Source organism: Monodelphis domestica, chromosome 1 (assembly GCF_027887165.1).
Source record: "Monodelphis domestica isolate mMonDom1 chromosome 1, mMonDom1.pri, whole genome shotgun sequence".
NCBI lineage: Eukaryota > Metazoa > Chordata > Mammalia > Didelphimorphia > Didelphidae > Monodelphis > Monodelphis domestica.
The window spans coordinates 284,226,203-284,245,914 of NC_077227.1; the positions used below are offsets into that span (position 1 = coordinate 284,226,203).

The 19,712-nt window shown below is 36.2% G+C and overlaps 1 protein-coding gene across 8 annotated transcripts in view; it reads left to right on the forward strand.

Moving 5' to 3' along the window:
• SAMD4A (sterile alpha motif domain containing 4A) overlaps positions 1–19,712 on the forward strand; it is a 315,178-nt gene that overhangs the window by 107,553 nt on the left and 187,913 nt on the right. Inside the window, exon 2 of one of the 8 annotated variants that reach the window (XM_007473145.3) lies at positions 5,141–5,239. The exons of the other annotated variants lie outside the window; for them this stretch is intronic. The gene's annotated coding sequence lies outside the window, so the exon portion shown is untranslated. The remainder of the gene's footprint in view (positions 1–5,140; positions 5,240–19,712) is intronic. 8 annotated transcript variants of the gene reach the window in all.

Sequence of the window (19,712 nt, forward strand, 5' to 3'; positions counted from 1 at the left end):
ACTATGTCATCACTTTACTCAAATATTTTTAATCCCCCTTCCCCATATCTATTCATCTATACATATAGAATTTATCATATATATTTTTGTTTGTTTACTTTTTAAAATATTTTATTGTCTTTTTAAATTTCACATTACCACTGTTTCTCACTCCCAGAAAACCATCTCATATAACAAGTAGTATTTTTTAAAGATAAAAGAAAAAATCAGCAAAACTGACCAATACATTGAAAAAGTCCAAAAATTTGTACCATGTGTGACTTTTGTGGACCTTCCACCTCTGCAGATACATGGAGTAGGAGTGTCTTCTCATATTTTTTCTTTTGATTTATGTATCTTCTTTGTAATTTTGCAATATTCACTTTTGATTTTTTCCTGAATATGTTAATAGTTGTTCTTTCCACTTATATTATTAGAGTCATTGTATTTTGTTAATTGTTTTCTAAAATCCTTTATAATCTGGTCCCAACTTGCTTCTCTAGATCAATTTTTCCTTGATTCCCTTTATATATATTCTATCTTCTGATCAAACTGTGTTCAATCTTGTTCCTCTGTCTCTCAGATCTCTTGGTTTTTTCTGGCTGACTTTCTCTCAGCCTCTCCTCTCTGTGTCTCAAATGCACGTGCTCCTTACCTCTAGTTTTTGAAAACTCTTTCTTTCCTTAAGGCTCAGCTTAGGTGCCACTTTCTACATGAATTCTCTGCACATTCCTTCAGTCTTATTTGTATGCAAGTCATATTCTTCCAGTATACTTTTAGTTCCTTGAAGTCAAGAATTGTATCATTTTTAGCTTTGCTTCTCTGGTGTCTAGCACAATGCCTTATGTGTGGTGTATTCATAATATATATTTGCTGAGTTGAACTGGATTGATCAAGATGTGATTGCGTAAGGTGTACAAGTCTGAGTTGTTTTACTTAGACTTTTACTACTTAGACTTCTTAGGGTAATAGAGTTCAGATACTATAAGTACACTGAGAAAGTATAGTGGCGGTGGCCTGTGGGGTAGAACTTTCTTAACAATAAGAGCATACTTCTATGACTATAATAAGTACCACGGCTGAGCCCAGCGATTTGGGGGATTGTGCATCAATCACACAGCCCCTCTCCATTAAGTGGTACCTCTAAGCTCTATCTACACACATATGGACTGGATACATGAGTGAACCTGCCTGACCTATACAAAGAGGAAGGTCTCCTTTTTTTCCACATTCATTGGCTTTTTTACATCTCCATCTTGGAATTTCAGGGAAAATTACTTAATGTTTAGATTTGGCTCTTGTTTAGGGTCTCCCCAAAGCAGAGAGTAGAAAGACAGTCAACATATGCTAAAAATCAGGCATAGGACAGCTATTTATTTCTTCTTCACAAAATAAATGCTAAACACAAAAAGCAAGTTTTTTAATGGGAAAAAAGGAACTTAAAGAAGTAGCAGTAATAACTTATAACTTGTATTCTTCTAGGAAGTAGATACTTAAAACCACAAAAAAATAAAGCATTTTTAGGTCTACTGAATACATTTTCCTTAGCTCATTTCACCTTCACCCTTCAAACAATTCTCATTAGGCTTCTGGCAAACTAGACTAGGGTTCTGAGCTCATACTCTGGCCAGAGGTCATCTTCTCTTAGAAACACTATACTGGATTTAGACAGAGCTATTTCATTTTTTTTTAAAGCAAACCCAATATTGATTGAGGATCTATGATATCCTGACTTCTGAATTTCACAGCACTGCCCTTAAGGTTAGACACATTCATCTTATAATTGCTATTTTCCCACCTACAATCAGGAAAGAAAATACAAAATGAAAAAGGCAGCTAGGGGCCTCAAAGTCCAGCTTACCTACTCATACCCCTGTTTTAGCTTTCTTGTATTCTCAGACGCCATGCTCTCAAAATGGGAGAGGTTATTGCTCCTCTCTTACCCCGGGCATGGGAAATCTAGTAATGGAGAATTACTTGGGAGAATTGAAGGAGAAAAAAAAAACAAGTTGAAAGCTTTCTTTCCTTTTAAACTGATTTATCTCCCTGCCTTACTACCCTCCTGCCATTGGCACAGGAGTGGGAATGGGGTGAGGATCTAGGGTCAAATCAAGGGCCCACTCAGGGTTTGATGCATCATGCCAAAGCAGAAAGTCCCTCGGAGCTAAGCAAGCACATGCATTCTTCAAGAAAAAGGCAAGATGTGGGGCAGGAGTAGAGGGGCAGTTAGGTGGCTCAATGGATTGAGAGCCAGGCCTAGAGACAGGAGGTGTCCTAGGTTCAAATATAGCCCCAGACACTTCCTAGATGTGTGACCCTGGGTAAGTCACTTAACCCCCATTGCCTAGCCCTTACCACTCTTGTGCCTTGGAACCAATACACAGTATTGATTTTAAGATGGAAGGTAAGGGTTTAAAAAAAAAGGCAAAGAACTAAAGGTATGCTAAATTGGATGGCTCTTATTAAACTTGTATTTGCCAGCAGTTCTCTGACTCTGACTTAGAGCCTTCACCAGCATATTTCCTTTACCCAACAAAACCTTTCTCCAACCTTTCTGATATTTTCATTTGTATTCCTCACCAGTTACAGTTGCCACAGAAAAGGTTGTTTCCCCCCCTCTTCTTAAATCTTATTAAGGAAACCAAATTATTAAACTTCCTATTGCTACCCAGGTCAGTTACTTTACTCTGGTGGTAAAAATCTTCAGAAAACTATTGAGGACCACTCAAGATAATATGTAGATAGAAGAAATAAAAAGCAGAATAGATTTACAGTATGCTGTCAGTTGTAGAAAATGACACATTGATCACAAGGGAACAAACTCATTTTTTCAAACAGCTGCTTTAGACACTTTGAACACTCTAGGTAGATATAGAGATAAATCGTTTGTTTTAAAAGAAAAAAAAGCAATTTATCAACAGATTTTCAATGGAAACACCTTCAAATGACAATTTTATTAGCATCTTTATAAATAAGACCCAGGATCATTTTTTCACAAGTAGAATTGAATGAATCATATTGGACTTAAAATGAAGTGTAGATCTATTCCTTCTGATAAAAGATTAAAAAAAATCTAATGAGCAACCTTTTTTTTTGTTATTGTTGTTTACAATAAGGTAATTTACAATACTTAATGTCACATGCTATTTTATTTAGGTTTTTGAATTATTTTTTCCCTACCAATTACATCATCAAACTCCTGTCCCTGATGGGTTGTCTATTTTTCTTTTGGCCTCTTACATTTAGTGCCAGAATATGTAATCACTTAGACTACAGTAACTTGAGGGAGAGGGAGAAGGGGAAGAAAGCTGTCTTTCCTTTGACTAAATTTAGTCAAGTATTACCTTAGATATCTATGCTGCACTTCTTTGAAAATCCTAACCATTTCTGCATATCAGCTAGTCTGATGCTGGTTTTCTTTTATATGTCTGATCTGGGGTATCAAGCTTTTTAGGGCACAATGCTGATGAAGCAAAAGTCATATGAATACAAAACACATCATATTCGATTGGGCCTCTGGCTCTTTTAACCTAGCATTCTCTCTTTAGCAGAAGTAGAACCAAGGGATTTTTTTGAGGGGGAAATCTGATTTTCCTCGATGAAGTCAAGTTCAAATAGTAATTTACTTCCCATATGTCCCTAGCTTCCCTTAACAAAACATTTGGATCTGTTTTCCATAAGTTTATCTAATAAACCTTTCTTGAGCTTAGCCATATTAGTTATGGGTTCAGATGATTTGTTGACTATTTAGTTTGATTTCTTTACAAGACCACAAACTGCATCCATAGATTTATTTAGCCATCTTGTACAGTTTGACTTGCCATATCTGAGGGGAGGAAATTTTGAGGGAGAACGTGATTAAACACATCATGGTGTCCTGAAAAAAAGAGATAGTTATTAGAGGAACAAAGTTCAAATTCTGACACTCATTTACTACCTAAATGACTGGCTAACTCACTATACTTCTCTGGGCTTCTGTTAAAGATGAAAAAGTTGGACTATATCATTGGGTTCTTCTTAAAAAGGAGTTTCTGAATAGATTTCAGTGACTTAGAAGGGAAGAAATTACATCTTCTTTTTCACTTTCCCCTAGTTTTTATATAATTATATAAGTATGAATTTAAAAAAAGTTCTAAGAAGGGATTCATAGTTTCTATCAGATTACCAAAGGGATCCATGACATAAAAAGGTCAAATCTCTCAAATTAAGTGATTTTCTAAGGTTTCTTTCATTTCCAATTTCTATGATCCAATGAAATTTATAACACTTATTAGAAAAACAAGTTTACACTTTTAAAGCTTATACTTTATTGATGGAATGGAATCTTTTTTAATGAAAAAGTTGCATGCCATTGTTTATTAATATTGTTTAGATAACATTTTTGTTACTTGAAGCATGTTTTATTAATACTCATAGTTCTGTAAGTACAATGAAACATTTAATTTATAATATAGAAATGCATTCTTTTCTGTCCTCAACTCCTGGACTCATTAACTTTCCTCTGTTTCTTTTTAAAATTAAGTTTATTTATTTAATTAATTAATTTAGAATATTTTTCCATGGTTACATGATTCATGTACTTTCCCTTCCCTTCTCCCAACTCCTCTCCCATAGCCAACGAGCAATTCCACTGGGTTTTACACATGTCATTGATCAAGACCTATTTCTATATTATTAATATTTGCAGTAGGGTGATCGTTTAAAGTCTATATCCCCAATCATATCCCCGATGGAATAGAATCTTAATGCTCAGAGGATGCCTGGCTTTGCTACTTACTAGTAATATTACTTTAGGCAAAGCCTTTAACCTTTCTGAGTCACATTTTCCACCTTTATAAAATGGACAAAGTAATAATTGCATTACCTACCTCGTTTTATTAAGGCAGCTAGGTATCTCAATGGATAGAACACCAGGTCTTGAGGAAAGAGAACCTAAGTTCAAATCCAACCTGAGATACTGGCAGAGTGACCTAGGGCAAGTCATTTAACCCTATTTGCCTCAGATCCTGAATTGGTAAAATGAGCTGGAGAAGTAAATGACAAACCATTCTAGTATCTTTGCCAAGAAAACACCAAATGGGATTTTACAAAAAGGTTTTACAAGGAAGAGTCGAACAAGGCTGGAAAGACTCAACAACAACCTCATTCTATTATTGTACAGATCAAATGAGAATGCCTACAAAGTGTTTGGGGGATTCTGTATTTTTCCTTTTGACCCTGGAAGCTGATGGGGGATGCCCATGTAAGGCACTACTTAAATGTGAGTTATTAATGCATTTAGTCAAATTTTAACTTAGATTTCTATGCTGTATTTGTTCTAAAACCCTCAAGAAAGGTCTAATTCCTTCACATTTAAGCCGAAGCCCAAAGATATTAAGTGATCTATCAGGTTATTATTGACAGCATCAAAAGCAGAGTACAAATGATCAATTATACAATTTTTCTATGCATAGGATATCACATTATATTTCCTGGGTCATGAGTGCTGCTTATTATAAGTCATGAGGGGGATTGGTATTTGTTTTCCTAGAAGCAGGTGGATAAAATGAGGCCTGGAAAGGTTAAATGATTACATTTATTATAAATGACGACATAGATCAGTAACAGAACTGAAATTAAGCTTAGGATTTCTGATTTCTAATCCAGTGGGTTTTTTTCCCCTAGAGATTTGGTTGGGACAAATTTGAGGAAAAAATGAGGATCATAAATTCATAGCTGGAAGGGACCTCAGAGGCTATTTAGGCCAGATCCCTCATGTTACAGATAAGAAAACAGAGACCCAGGGAAATTAAATTACTTGATGTCAACCCAAAACATATGGATAGTAGTAAGTTTGGAGCTGGGATTTGAACCCATATCCTTCTCCAACTTCAGAACCAACACTGTTTTCACCATACTATACTTATTAACATTGCCTGTCCTTTGTCTCAAAAGGATAATTATGGCTTGTTGTCTATTGAAGTGAAGACTTTTGCTGGATCAGAGGTTGCTTTGCAACCAATGTTTTAGCCCCTTCAACAGAGGATGGAGAAGCGGAAGCTAGTGAGGGTTCTATGTATTCCCTTTTGACCTTAAAAACTGATAGAAGATGCCCATAGACATTTTAGACTCTATTAAAACAAGAACTGACTGCATGATGGATGCCACTTTCTATGCTTAGCTGTGCCACGAAGGCCACAGATTTTGTGAATTCCTAACATATTTTTTGTTAGGAATTCATAAAATCTGTGGCCTTTGTGGCACAATTTTTAAAATGTTCAATAGTAGAAGACTTAGACCCTAAGCATTTAAATTAATTGGCAACACAGGGAAAACTATTGAAGCTGGAAATGCCAAAAAGAAGGGGAAATATCTGAACCAATAAAAAAACAAGTTTTACTGAAGAGCAAAACAAAAAATACTTTATATTCTATAGAAGTAGAAGGGAATTTTAAGATTATATATTCCAACTACTTTTTAGAAATGAGGAAATTGAGGCACTAAGTTTCCCATAGAATCTTAGAAGTGATTTCTTTCAGGTCACACATGTGAGTAAATTTACTCTCACACCTGGGAGTAGAACCTAGGTTTTTGGACTCAGTTTGGATTCTTTTTCCTATTCTAACTCTTTTAGGGAGAAAATAACCATAGCATAGGAAGTAGAGTGTTAGCTGTACAATATTGAAACTAGATCCAGCCTGTGAACTTTTTGATGGAGATATTTTCATTGGATGATGTAGGATTAGTTGTTAATGTCAGTGATAAATAAAGGAATGAATAAATGAGTAAATTTATGACCTTTCCACCCATCTAGAATTGCATAGGTTAAAGATTTAAGGCATGCTAGTGAGGATGAGTCATGATGGGAATTCATTGGTAGGATACTTGGATTATGAAATAATTTCATATCCTAACTTTGACATTGTGTGTGTATGTGTACGTCTGTGTGTGTGTTGGGAAAGGAGAAGAGTGAGAATGGAATATGACCAATAGTTTTCGGCAGGCTGTGTATACAAAAAGAAATGCCATTCCAGATGTTTGGAGAAAAGTACAATGGAGAGAGGGGAAAACAAAAGTAATTACATTTAGGTCCAAAAACAGTGTAAGCTAAAAAAAAAATTGTACTTTGGAAATGTATTTTTTGTGTGGTAATATGTTCCTTAGAGTTATATTCAAGCAAAGCCACTGGAAATAAATCTAGATTAAAAAATATATATTGCATGTGGTGCAGAGTTATCCTCTTTAGAGGGTGATTATTTGTCTAACAAATGATTTAGTAAAAAAAATTAATAGTGAAGCTTATTTTAAGGTCTTTTAAAGACATGCCTAATGAATGAGAAGTAAAAAAATAATATTAAGGATTTTTTAAAGTTGTTATGCAGGTCTGGGTATTTGGGATAGCTCAGTTTTCTTTGATCTTATAACATTTAAAAAATTTATACCAGCACTCTTGTACCGTGTCTAGACTCACATAAGATTCAGATGCAAAAAAGGGTTAATTTCTACAAATATGGGCATATTGTAACATGCAAACAGAAGTATTTTTTCACCTCCAGGAAGAATAATATTTTTGGATGAGGCAGTTGCTATAATCAATATACTCCACATGAGACTTTTAGTTTCAACAAATATGCATGAACATACTCATTCACAGCACAAACTATTTTAAAATCCAATGAAAGTTATTAATTTTGAATCATTATTAGCCTAGAATGGGCAGATGCCCAAGATAGGAGTGCCAGAACATGAATTTATAGGAAATCATGAATCTACCTACCACTAACAGCAGATATCTTTCCTTGGTGTCATTACGCCTATGAACAACAACTAGGGGTTTAATGATGGAAGAAAAGGAAATTGGTTTTAAAGCATCAATCAGATGATTCTATCAGTTTAATCATTGATATTGAAAGCAGAAATATTTGTCATTGTTGTTCAATTGTGTCCAACTCTTCATGACTCCATGGACCATGCTGTTCATGGTTTGTTTGTTTTTGTTTTTTTCCTTTTTTGGCAAAGACAATGGATTGGTTTACCACTTACTTCTCTAGTGAATTAAGGAAAACAGGTCAAGTCACTTGGCCAAGGTTAGACAGACAACACTCCAATTTAAATGAGTTCTGCATAGATAGAAGTGTTAGCTTGATGTGTTTGTCTTTTGCTTCTGGAATACTCATCCAAAATCAAAACAAATTACTAGGATAAATGACCACAAATACCTCCAGGTGAAATTGATTGAATGGACTTAATATCTATTAATTTTCATTTTCTTATCATCAATCTTCATTTTCTTGTATCCTAAATAATGAACCTGAATTTGTGAAAGAGAGGCATCATGTTGTAGTGGATGGAAAAGTCTGTTCAGAGTGAGGTCAAACTGGAGTCAAGTTTCAGCTTTGACACATATTGGGAAAGAGAAGATGAGAAAGAAGCAAGAATTAAGTGCCTACTATGTGCCACATACTGTGCTCATTATTCTCTATTATTATTATTTTGAGATATCTCATTTGGTCCTCACAACAATCTTGTGAGGTAGGTACTATTATTCTCATTTTGTAGTTAAGGAAACTGAGGCAGAGAAAGGTTAAATAATGAGATCAGGATCACACAGCTAGTAAATGCCTTGGTTCAATTTGGGGTAAGGTCTTCTTAACTTCAGACCAAGCACTATGTGCCCTATGGCACCACCTAACTGCCACATGTTGGTCACATATTGGCTATTTACCCTGGGTAAATCACTTCCTAGGGCCTTGGAAAATTCTCTTAAGGCTATAAATTGCAAAACAGTTACAGATTTGCATTGATGGAAGGAGTTTCCTGTTTCAGGCAATCAAGCAATATTTATTAAGCACTTTCTACAAAGCAAGATCAAAGTGAAACAGTCTTCTCCCTGGATGAGTTTACATTCTATCTCAGAAGACACTAAGATGTTGTCTGTGTATATAGAAATAAGTATATATATGGAGAAATAAATACAAGGTAATTTTGAGGGGGAAAGCACAAATAGGTGAGGGGATCAGGAAAAGCCTCAGGTACAAAGTAGCCCTTGGCTTGAGTTAGGAAGGAACGTAGAGATTCAGAAAATACAGGGAGTGAATGCAATACAAACATGGGGGAAAGCCCAAGTGCAAAGCCATGAAAATGGGAGATGGATACATGAGAAATGGTATAAAGGCCATTTTATGTGGAACTAGGAACATAAGAAAGGAGTCTGTAAGATTAGAAAGGAAAGTTGAGTCCAGCAATGGACTAATTACGATGGCACCCAGTGAAAGGTAATAAGGGTTGAATGGGTAAAAAAGAAGAGAAGGACAGAAGAGATTTTGTGTAGTAGAAACATTTGACAACTGACTTGATATGTAGGGTAAAGTAAAAATAAGAAGTCAAAGATGACATCAAGTTTGTGAGCCTGAGTGACTAGAAAGTTTGTGGCACACTCAACAGAAAGATGGAAGTTTGGAAAAGAAAATGCCTATGGGATATCCCAGTAGGAAATGTCTAATAGTCAGTTAATGACATGGAGTTGGAACTCCAGAGAGAAATTAGGGCTGGCTGTATAGATCTGGGAGTCATCTGCATAAAGATGAAAATGAAACTCATTGGAGCTAATAAAATCACAAAACTGAGAGGATAGAAAAAGAAGAGAAAGGGGCCTAGAACTCTGGGCACATTGATAGTTACATGAGAGATATGAATGATAATACCACAAAGGATTAGAATGGAGAATGAGTGGTCAGATATAGGTCAGAATAGGAAGAGGACCTAAGGGGAGAAATAGCATTAAAACCCAGGGACTTGAGACTTCAGAATGGTCAAATGTGGCAAATTGGTTAAGAAGGATGGAACTTGAAAAAAGCCATTGTTTTGGGAATGAAGAGAGGAAAGTTTGAGTTGACAACTGAAGACAGAAGCCAGATTTAAGAGTTGAGATGTGAAAAGGGAGAGGGAGAGAAGAAAATGAGTACAGACAGATTTTTCTAGGAGTTTTGCTGAAAAAGGGAGAAGAAATATAGGACAAAAACTTGAAGGGATGGTAGGGTATCATGAAAAGTTTTTCAAAACAATTTTTTTAAAGGATAAGGGAAATGAGCATGTTACTTGGCCTCAGGGAAGGAACTACTTTTCTCTTTGTTTCTCTCTTCCCTCTCTCTTATTGAGAGGAGAGAGAATAGAAAGAGAAGAAAAGTTTGTGTGAGAAGAGAGTAGGAGATGGGAATCAAAAGAACAGAGGATTTGGTCTTAATGAAAATAAGGTCTGCCTCTTCATCAGAGAGGGATTAAGGACAAGAGTGAGAACTTCAAAGGAAAAAAGTTAGGTTATAGCAGAGGTAAGAAAAAGAAAAAGTAGTAATGAGTGGAGTGATTGGAAATTACAATGAAGATAAAGAATAGATTTTAGAGGAGGGACAAAATACAGGGAGAAGGAAAGTAGGGAAGATTTTGGTCCATTGAAGAAACTGTAGAATTCCAGGTCATAAAGGTAGCTCATTTGTGGACTATGATGAGATCTAGGGTATGATCATCCCTGTGTGGGTCTGGAGGTGAAGTTAATACCATTTGGAGAACAGCAGTTCTAATGCTCTTAGGAAAGCATCTGTGCTAAAATGTTGGGTTTTGAATTGAGGCATAGCTTGGGATCCTTAAAAGCACTGGACGGTTTCTCAAATGTAATTCAGACTGTTGTTTTCCTCCTCTTCAATTCTGAACTTCTCAAAAAAATAAGAGAGAATTGCCTCAGTCACCAGTGCAAAGTTTTGAATGAAACAAAGAAACCGTTATATGTTAGCTGCCTACATGGCAGGGGTCAGTCAGCATCCCTCTGCTTCCACTAGCTCAAAATCCAATCTGCACTATAGACTGAGGACTTCCCCTTTGAAATTCTATCCACATTGAAGCCTAGGAATTTCCCCCTTGAATTCCTATCTGCTCCTACAGTCTGTTCCTTCAATGGTTATAGGTTTAATGCTGATCATAAGCTATGACACTTTCAATGGGGAAATGATTTTTTAAAAATCTATAGCATATATGTATTTGTATCTATATTAACAGGTATATACATAAAATAAGATATTATGCAGTAATAAATGACAAATGTGACAAATTTAGAGAAATATGGGAAGATTTTTTTGAACTGATGCAGAATGAAGTCAACAGAACTATGAGGATAATAGATATAATCATACCACAGTGCAACTGCATTGATGCAGTAATGTTAATAAATAATTACTAAAAAGAAGCTGACCTGTAAATACCCGAATAATCAATAATGTCCCAGTGAACAGACAACTAAATGTCTGACTCTGAAGTAAGAGGACTTAGATTCACATTCCACTTTTGACACTTAACTTACCTGTGCAAACCTTGGGCAAATTATTTTGTTTCTCTCTTGATAATCTTGGGCAAGACTTCTGACCTCTTTCCTAACCTTGTCTTGCATCTCAAACTGCCAATTGGACTTCTCTAACTGGATGTCCTCTAGTCATTTTAAATTCAGCATGTCCAAAACTGAACTCATCTTTCCCTTAAACCGCTTCCAGATTATTATTGTGGAGGGCACTATGATCCTACCACCTAAACGTTATACTTTTTCATTATCCTCTCCCTGCCTCCCTGTAATCAGTTGCCAAGTTCTGTCATGACTACCTTCACAACATTTTTCATCTATTCTCTCTTCTTTCATCTGACATTGTCCTATACTATTACACTAGCCCTTACTGATCTCCCTTGCTTATGTCTTTTTCCATTTTATCCTCCATTCAGCTACCAAATTCTTCCAAAAGCAGAATTCTGTAATGAAGTCACTTTGCTCCTATCCTTCTTCCCAATAAATTATAGTGGCTCCCAATTACCTCCAGGAGTAAATATACTATCCAATCTCTATTTGACTTTTCTAGCTCTCTCCTACTTTTCTAGTTTTCTTAAATTTAAGTAACTTCCATATATTTTATGATCTAGTAATATTTGTTTTTTTGCTATTCTTTACATATGACATTCCAGGTCTTGAATTTTTGCATTTTTACTGGCTATCTCCCATTCCTGGAATTCTCTCCTTCCTCTTTTCCACCTTGAGACTACCCTGAAAGGTAAGGTCTCACCTTCTGGAAGAAGAAGCCTTTCCTGATCCCTTCTTAATACTAATGCCTTCCTTCTGAGATTACAGTATATTATACATGTACATATATGTATATGCATGTGTATATAATATATTTATTGTATATATACAGTTGTTTGGATATTATCTCCTTTACTAGAATGTGAGCTCCTTGAGGGCAGGTTCCATAAATACTTATTGACTGACTAATTGACAGCCTCCCTGGGCTTTATCTTCCTCATCTGCAAAATTAGAGGGTTGAATCAGATAGTTTCTTAGTTCCTTTCCCATCCAGATTGATGCTCCTATGATCTATGTACCTCTCCCTGATCACTCTTCTGTATTCTAGGCTTGCATTGCCAATTGTCTGATGTTAAAATGGCATTCATTACTTTCCTTTATAAGTCAAAGTTACTTATTTGTGTTGAAGGCATTATCTCTGTTACCCAGGTTTGAAACTCCAGTTGCTGTCCATTCTTCCCACTCTTATACCCTGTATTTCCAATCTATTATCAAGTTTTGCTCATTTTATCTCCCTAACATCTCTTGCATCTTGTCCCTTCCCTTTACTCACATAGTTATCACATGTCTTTCAAACTCTGGTCAAGTAATGTCTAGAACAAAGGCATCATGGCCCCAGGCAAGAGCATCCTGAACCAGTTTAAAATGTACATAATTGGGAAATGTCTAATGAAATAAATTTAGGGACATTATAACATAGATAATGTTAATTTGTAGAGCCTGTAGGGATCCCACACCACTAATAGATATCTTTGCTTCCACTTTTATCCCTTTCCAATACACCCTCAACAAAGCTACCAAAATGATCTTCCTAATGTACAGCTGTTATTTGCATTACTATGTGTTCAAAAATCTTTAGTGTCTCTCTATTGCCTTTAAGAAATACAAACTCTTCATCCTGACATTCAAAGTTTTCAAAAATCTGGCATCTACTTACTCTTCCAGTTTTCTTCATAGTACTGTCCTTCGTGCAGAACAGCATAATGAATAGAATGGAGTCATGAATTCTTGGGTTCAAATTCTGTCTCTGAAATACACTATTACATGGCAATGGATGAGTCTCCTATGAGCCTCGCTTTTTTCTTGAAGTGGAAATAGTAATATCCATCATTAACTTGCCCCACAAGGTTGTTGTGAGGCTCAAATTTGATACTGCTTTATAAAGTATACTTTAAAATGCTAAAGAAAAGTTTTTATTATTGTTCCGGTCAAAATGGTCTATTTATTTTTCCTGAAGCTTGACATTCACCACCTCTAAAATAAATTAATAATCATTTCATCTTGCCACTGAACAAAATTCCTAGTGTGAACTATTTCTGGTTCCTTAACCATTTCTAGTAAGTCTCCCTGGGCATTCCCCATATCCTAAGTCATGATCTTAAATAACACTTGGGTTTGAAATATTTTTTGTATAAGCCACCCCCCAGAATAGTTGCTCCATTAGTTATCTAATATTTAAAAGCACTCTTTAAAAACCATAGGAGTCAGGTTGGTGTTCATTCGGTTCCTTGGAAAAAGGAAATGCAGGAAGCACCTTCAACAAAGATGAACAAAGTAGAATTTTCAACTGTTGAATCTCCTTCTTGCCAGAAAGAAGCAAAGAAATATACCAAAAAATGAATGAGTTGAAGCAATTGATTCTTGTAAGCAGTTCATTCTTCTAAGATTATAATACAATAATTCCAGCTTTTTGGATAAAGAGAACTTGGGACTTGTAAAAGCCGGTCTGAGGGTGAAGGTGGGAACCTGGAGAATGTAATGTGCTTGAGAAAAAGGGAGTTTGGAAAAGTTTTAGTGTAAAGGAGAGAAAATTAAAACTATTTTCATGTCAACAAGTTCATGAATGTAACAAGTATTTTATACATACATATACCTACATATAAATTTCATTTTTAATATTTTTTAAAATAGCCCTATCATTAATTTTTTATGAGTTCTATTCATATCATACAGAATACTGTTCCATAAGATATAGTTTAGGAAGGAGGGGAAAAGAATATCTTGAATTAACTTGTAACAATCTTGAAGTTTAGGTACCTTTAGTCTTTAAGGCTGACTGTCCTAGAGCTCTTATAAATGCATATATCAATAGCATATTTATATAAATTAATATCTTTTATATTATATAATTATATAATATTTCTATTATATAAAATAACCTATTTAGAGAGAGATATATTTATAGTATGTATATGATTTTATGTATTTAAATATGTAAATACAAGGTGATCTATTTATATATAAATATTTCTAAGCTCAAAAAGTAGGCAAACTGAAGAGACAGAGGACTGAAAACAGTACAATCTTGTATTAGTTTTGTAAATCCTGGCAAGTGTTTTGAGGACAAGAAAGGCTCTATAGCTCCCCCAAACCTGTGTGGCTTCCTAGTGTGGCTATACTGTATAATTTCCAGTCCAAATTATTGTTTGGATCCCCTCTTTTCTGGGAACATTTGTCACAGGAACTAATTTACCCAAAGCAAAAGTTTAAGTGCTTCCTGTCACCAGTGAGTGATTCCATAGCTAAGTAATAAATAGAGATGAGATAGAACCATGGAATTCAGAACAAGAGAAAGGTGAATTCTGACTAGCATGAGAATACAGTTGAGATCTTAACTCCTAGCACTGAATCCCCAATAGCTTAGGAAAAATCACTGTTTCTTGTTTAAGTAGCCATGATAATGAGAAATATTTAATAGAAAGGTAGAATGAAATAAGAGAGACAGGCATACCCCAGAGATATAGTGAGTTCACTTCCAGATAGCCACCATAAAATATGGAAATAAAGCAATTCACATGAATTTTTTAATTCCTAGGGATATACTAGATATATTTATGCTACTTGGTAGTCTATTAAGCATATTATAATATTATATCTAGGAAACAATGTATATACCTTAATCCAAAACACCCTTTTTGCTAAAAAATGCTAACCAGCATTTGAGCCTTCTACAAGTCATAATCTTTCTTGCCTCTACATTGATGACTACAGACTGATTAAGGTGGTGGTTGTTGAGGGTTAAAATAAGACGGTAATAAAACTTGACTCCTCCTTTGACTGTTCTTTCCATAAAAGATTGATCTGTAGCTGGCGGTGCTGTTTGATAGCATTTTACCCATAGTAGAACTCCCTTCAAAAGTAGAATCAATCCTCTCAAACCCTACTGCTGCTTTATCGACTAAGTTCATGTAATATTCTTAATATTGTAGTATTCCAGGTAATAGAGAGAGGGAGAGAGATGAGGAACTGCCCATAGCTGGAGCAGTCAGAACACATGCAACATTTATAGATTAAGTTAACTACCTTATATATGAGAAGAATTTGTGGCACCCCCAAACAATCTGACCACTCATCACAGATCTCCACAATAGATATAATAATGAAAATGTTTGATGTTGCAATAATTACCAAAATGTGACACTGAGACACATTATGAGCTGTTGGAGAAATGGCACCAATGGACTTTGTTCAATATAAAGTTGCCACAAATTAATTCATTAAAAAAAGCAATATCTGCAAAGGGGATAAAGCAAAACTCAATCAAATGAAGTATACCTGTAGAAACTAGCATGATCAGGGCTAAATACATAGATCTACTTACCTCAGGAAAAATGAATGCCTTATGATGCCCCAGATTTACTTTTATCAGAGTTTATATGTACCAAACAAATAGTAATATAGTTCTTTGCTTTCACTACGATAGACATCCTGTAATAATGAAGTTATCCTTGATGTTGACACTAGTCTTATCTGTAGTTTGAACTTGACTTCACCTAGAATTGCCTTCCCATCTTTCAGTTCATAGGAGATACACTCTCTTTTCATAGCCTTGATCTTATGTCTTTCTTTCTTGCTTTTTCACTCAATAATATCTCTAAGACAAAAAGTCAAGGGCTAATAAATAGAATTAAGTGACTTGCCCAGGGTCAACACAGCTAGGAAGTGTCTGAGACCAGATTTGAACCCAGGTTCACTGTGCCACCTAACTGCCCCTGATCTCATGTCTTTCAAAGGATCTTGAATCTATTACTATTCTTTGGGTGAAGCAGCATGATATTCAAAGGACACTTAACTAGGAATCAGAAGATCAGACTTTGATCTAGCTATGTGTTATTGGGGGCAGATCACTACTTCTCTTAACTTCAGTTTCATCATCCATGAAAAACAGCCATTGGACTGGGTAATGATTGAGGCCCCTTCCACATTTAGAGTGATAATATATAGAAAAATTCTTTTTCATCCTTTTTTTCTTAGGATGAAGGAAAACAAAGTCTCATTTATATTCATAGGGGCAGAGTCATTGCCAATTACTTTTTTTTAATTGAGGACAAAGTAAGAAACATACTGGCAGACTGAAAAATGGTTATAGTTATAGAAATGTGTTGAATTAAAACAAAACAAAGAAAAAAAATCTTACAAGCCAGTGAGTTTTATTTTGTTTTCTGGAAAAATTCTTGAACATGTTATTAAAGAGATGGTGAATGAAAATCAAGAAAAGGAATGAGTGTCACATTAGTGGCAGTGTTACTGGTATAGCCACATGGACTACCCTTCAGACTTGGTTATGAGAGCAGCAAACCCATTTTTCGGATAGTGGCCCTATTCACAGCCTTGGCCAGCAGTGATAGATTTAAAAGGGAGTAGAGTTCATTATTGCTGAGGCATGATGTTGAGACCCTCAGCCCTTGCTTTTGAGTCCTGAATCATAGTACATGCTCATCAGGATATCTAGGAAAGGCTTCCTGGCTGAGTGGTCCTTTTGGGGGGACAAATAGTAAGGGAGAGGTTTGTTGGGCATGTGATTCAGCAATTTGAGTCCTATTTCCACTAGAGAGAGGGGGAAGCACCACTGAGGTTACCTGTCTTTCCTCATATGTGGAGGTGCAGTGGTCAGTACTTCAGACTTGTGAACCAAGGGTAGACACCTGTGGCTCCAGCTTCACTAGTTGCTTATCCAACTAGTTCATTTGTTTCCTGCCAAGAAGAAAAGACTCCAAAGGTCACTATAGGAGGCTTTTTAGTGGTATATTGACACTTTCCAGCACTGTCAGTCAGTGAGAAGGCAGCAGAGCTTCCAGCTGGAGCAGAAATGAAGAAACCCAAGTAGGGACAAGAGAGAGGAAAGAGGGCAAAGACTGAGGGAGTCCTGTGTAAGGCATTAAGCTATCCTTGAGGGGCAGAGAGGGAGATCTCTGGGCATCGGCTAACAATCCAGGGACTGTGAGTGATTGGTCCATTGGCTAGGGGTTTCAATGTAGTTTATATAGATTTTTTTTCTGGAGTATTCCCCCTTTTAACTATTTGATTGTAAGTGGGGCATTCCTCCTTGCCTTAAAGAGAAAAGGAGAGTGTTTCTTCCTGACCTTGAAGTAAGGGTGAACCCTTTCCCCTTAAACATCTGAGTCACTTTAGACTTTATTTCCAGATGCAAGGGGCTGAAGGGCCATCCAAGTCCATTGGAATCATGGCTACCTTGGCAAGGATGGTAACCTATCAGAATATAAATGGGAGGGTGAGAGCATGAGTGTTTTACTTTTAGCAAATCAGCTAGTAAATTTCCATATCAAATTAAAATTGGGCCAAAAGTCCCAAAATTAAGCCCCGGAATATTAAAATAAAGTTTAAATGGTATTGGAAAATTATCTCATTTAAGAAAATATCAAGAGATCATCCTGAGAATTGCATTTTTCACTACAAAGGGATTATTGGAATCAGCATGACTTCATCAAGTCATACCATATGGGTATATTTTGACAGGTATACTAGTTTGGTTGGTGGGGGTGGGTGGGGGGAGAAGCTATAGATATAATTTACCTATATTTTAGCAAAACATTTGATGAAGTTTCTTATGCTATTTTTGTAGACAAGAGAAGAGATACTGACTAGCTACAATTAGGTGAATTCACAATTGGCCTAATAGCTGGATACACCCATGGCTTAATGGCACAACCTAGGGATATACTCTTTATCTTATGTTTTTGCCATAATAGATTAGCACTGGTCCAGGGCTTGGCCTGGGCATTATTCCCATCAAGGGAGCTCCCAGCTCAGAGTCCACTTATAGACTGGGGTCAGTCCTGCTGAAGACTGGCCTGTTCAGAGAAAGGACAAACACTTCTTTTCTCATCTCTGGCTTTTTACACCCTTGCTTGAAAGCCGCAGGAAAAATTAATTAAAGGTAGATTTTTCTCATATCTATGGGATCTGTAAAATGAGGTGGGAAAGTATTCATTGTACTAAATAAATCAGGTATAGGGTTCATATTTATTTCTTGCACATACAAGAAAGCTTAAAGCCCAAAAGAAAAACAAATGTGAATTGAGAAAGACTTGAGATGTTAAACAGTATTCATAATAGTAACAGCTAATGTTGATATAGTTCTGTGCTATCTATGACTCCTGTTAGATTTTCATAGGAGCTTAATGCTTAAAATATTAAAACATAAAGTGCTGCATTCATTTTATTAGCATCTCCAAATAACAATAAAAACTAGCATTTATATAGAGCCTACCATGTGCCAGGCACCATATTAAACATTTTACAAATATTATCTAAGTTGATAGAACAATTGTGGGAGGTAGGTTTGCATTGCTATTATTAGCCTATTTTACAGTTGAGGAAACTAAAGCAAGCATAGACTCAGTGACTTTTCCAAAGTCTCACATCTATCAAGTGTCGGAGGCTGGATTTGATCTTAAGTCTTCCAGAGTCCAGGACCTCCGCACCCTTTGTAATATCTGAACAACTTCTTCAAAGTCTGTGCTTTCTGACAAAGGCTTGGGTTCATCCTCCTGTTGGAAGTCTCCCTTATCTTCTAAGAAGTGTTGTAGTAGCTGTAAGGAACACCTCCCACAATATAGCTGACACTGACCAAGGGACCTAGGATGTCCTGACCTCTCAAACTCATGAGGTTGCCTCTAAGGCTGGACATATCCATCTTAAGAATAGAATGTATTCTTCTATGTTTAGAAAAAAGAAATACAAGACAGAAGAGACTGCAGTGCCTTGAGATTCTGATTTGGGCTGTCCTAGACACATATAGGACAGCCAGATAGTAAGTGGAAGGAGTTCAGAGCCTGGAATCAGGAAGACTCATTTTCCTGCATTCCAATCTGGTCTCAGACAAGTACTTATAAGCTGTGTGACTCAGGGCAAACCACTTAACCCTGTTTGCCTCAGTCCCTCATCTGTCAAATAAGCTAGAGAAAGAAATGGCAAAAAAAAATGGCAAAAAAAAAGGCAAAATTTTTGTGCCTTTTCCAAGAAAACTCCAAATGGGGCCATGAAGAGTCAGGCATGACTGAAACATTTGAGCGACAAGACATACATATCCTACTGCCACTAGGGAGGGAAAGGAGGAAAAGAAATCTGCCCTCTACCCACCTTGGGACAGCCAAGGAAGAGCTGTCACAATCCTAAGCCATGTGTCTAGGAAAAGGAAAAGGAGGAGAGTAAGAGTGGCTCTGGGCTCATTTGTCAGTTCTCTTTGACACAGCCCACCTCCCTCTGCTGCCATCATGGGGACCAAGGGATGTTATCCCAAAGTCCTTTAGTCTTGAAGTGTATCTGTTCCTGGAAGTAACCCTCCATGGCATGGGTTCCCATTGTGCTGTTTAAAGGCAGCTAGGTGGTGCAGTGGATA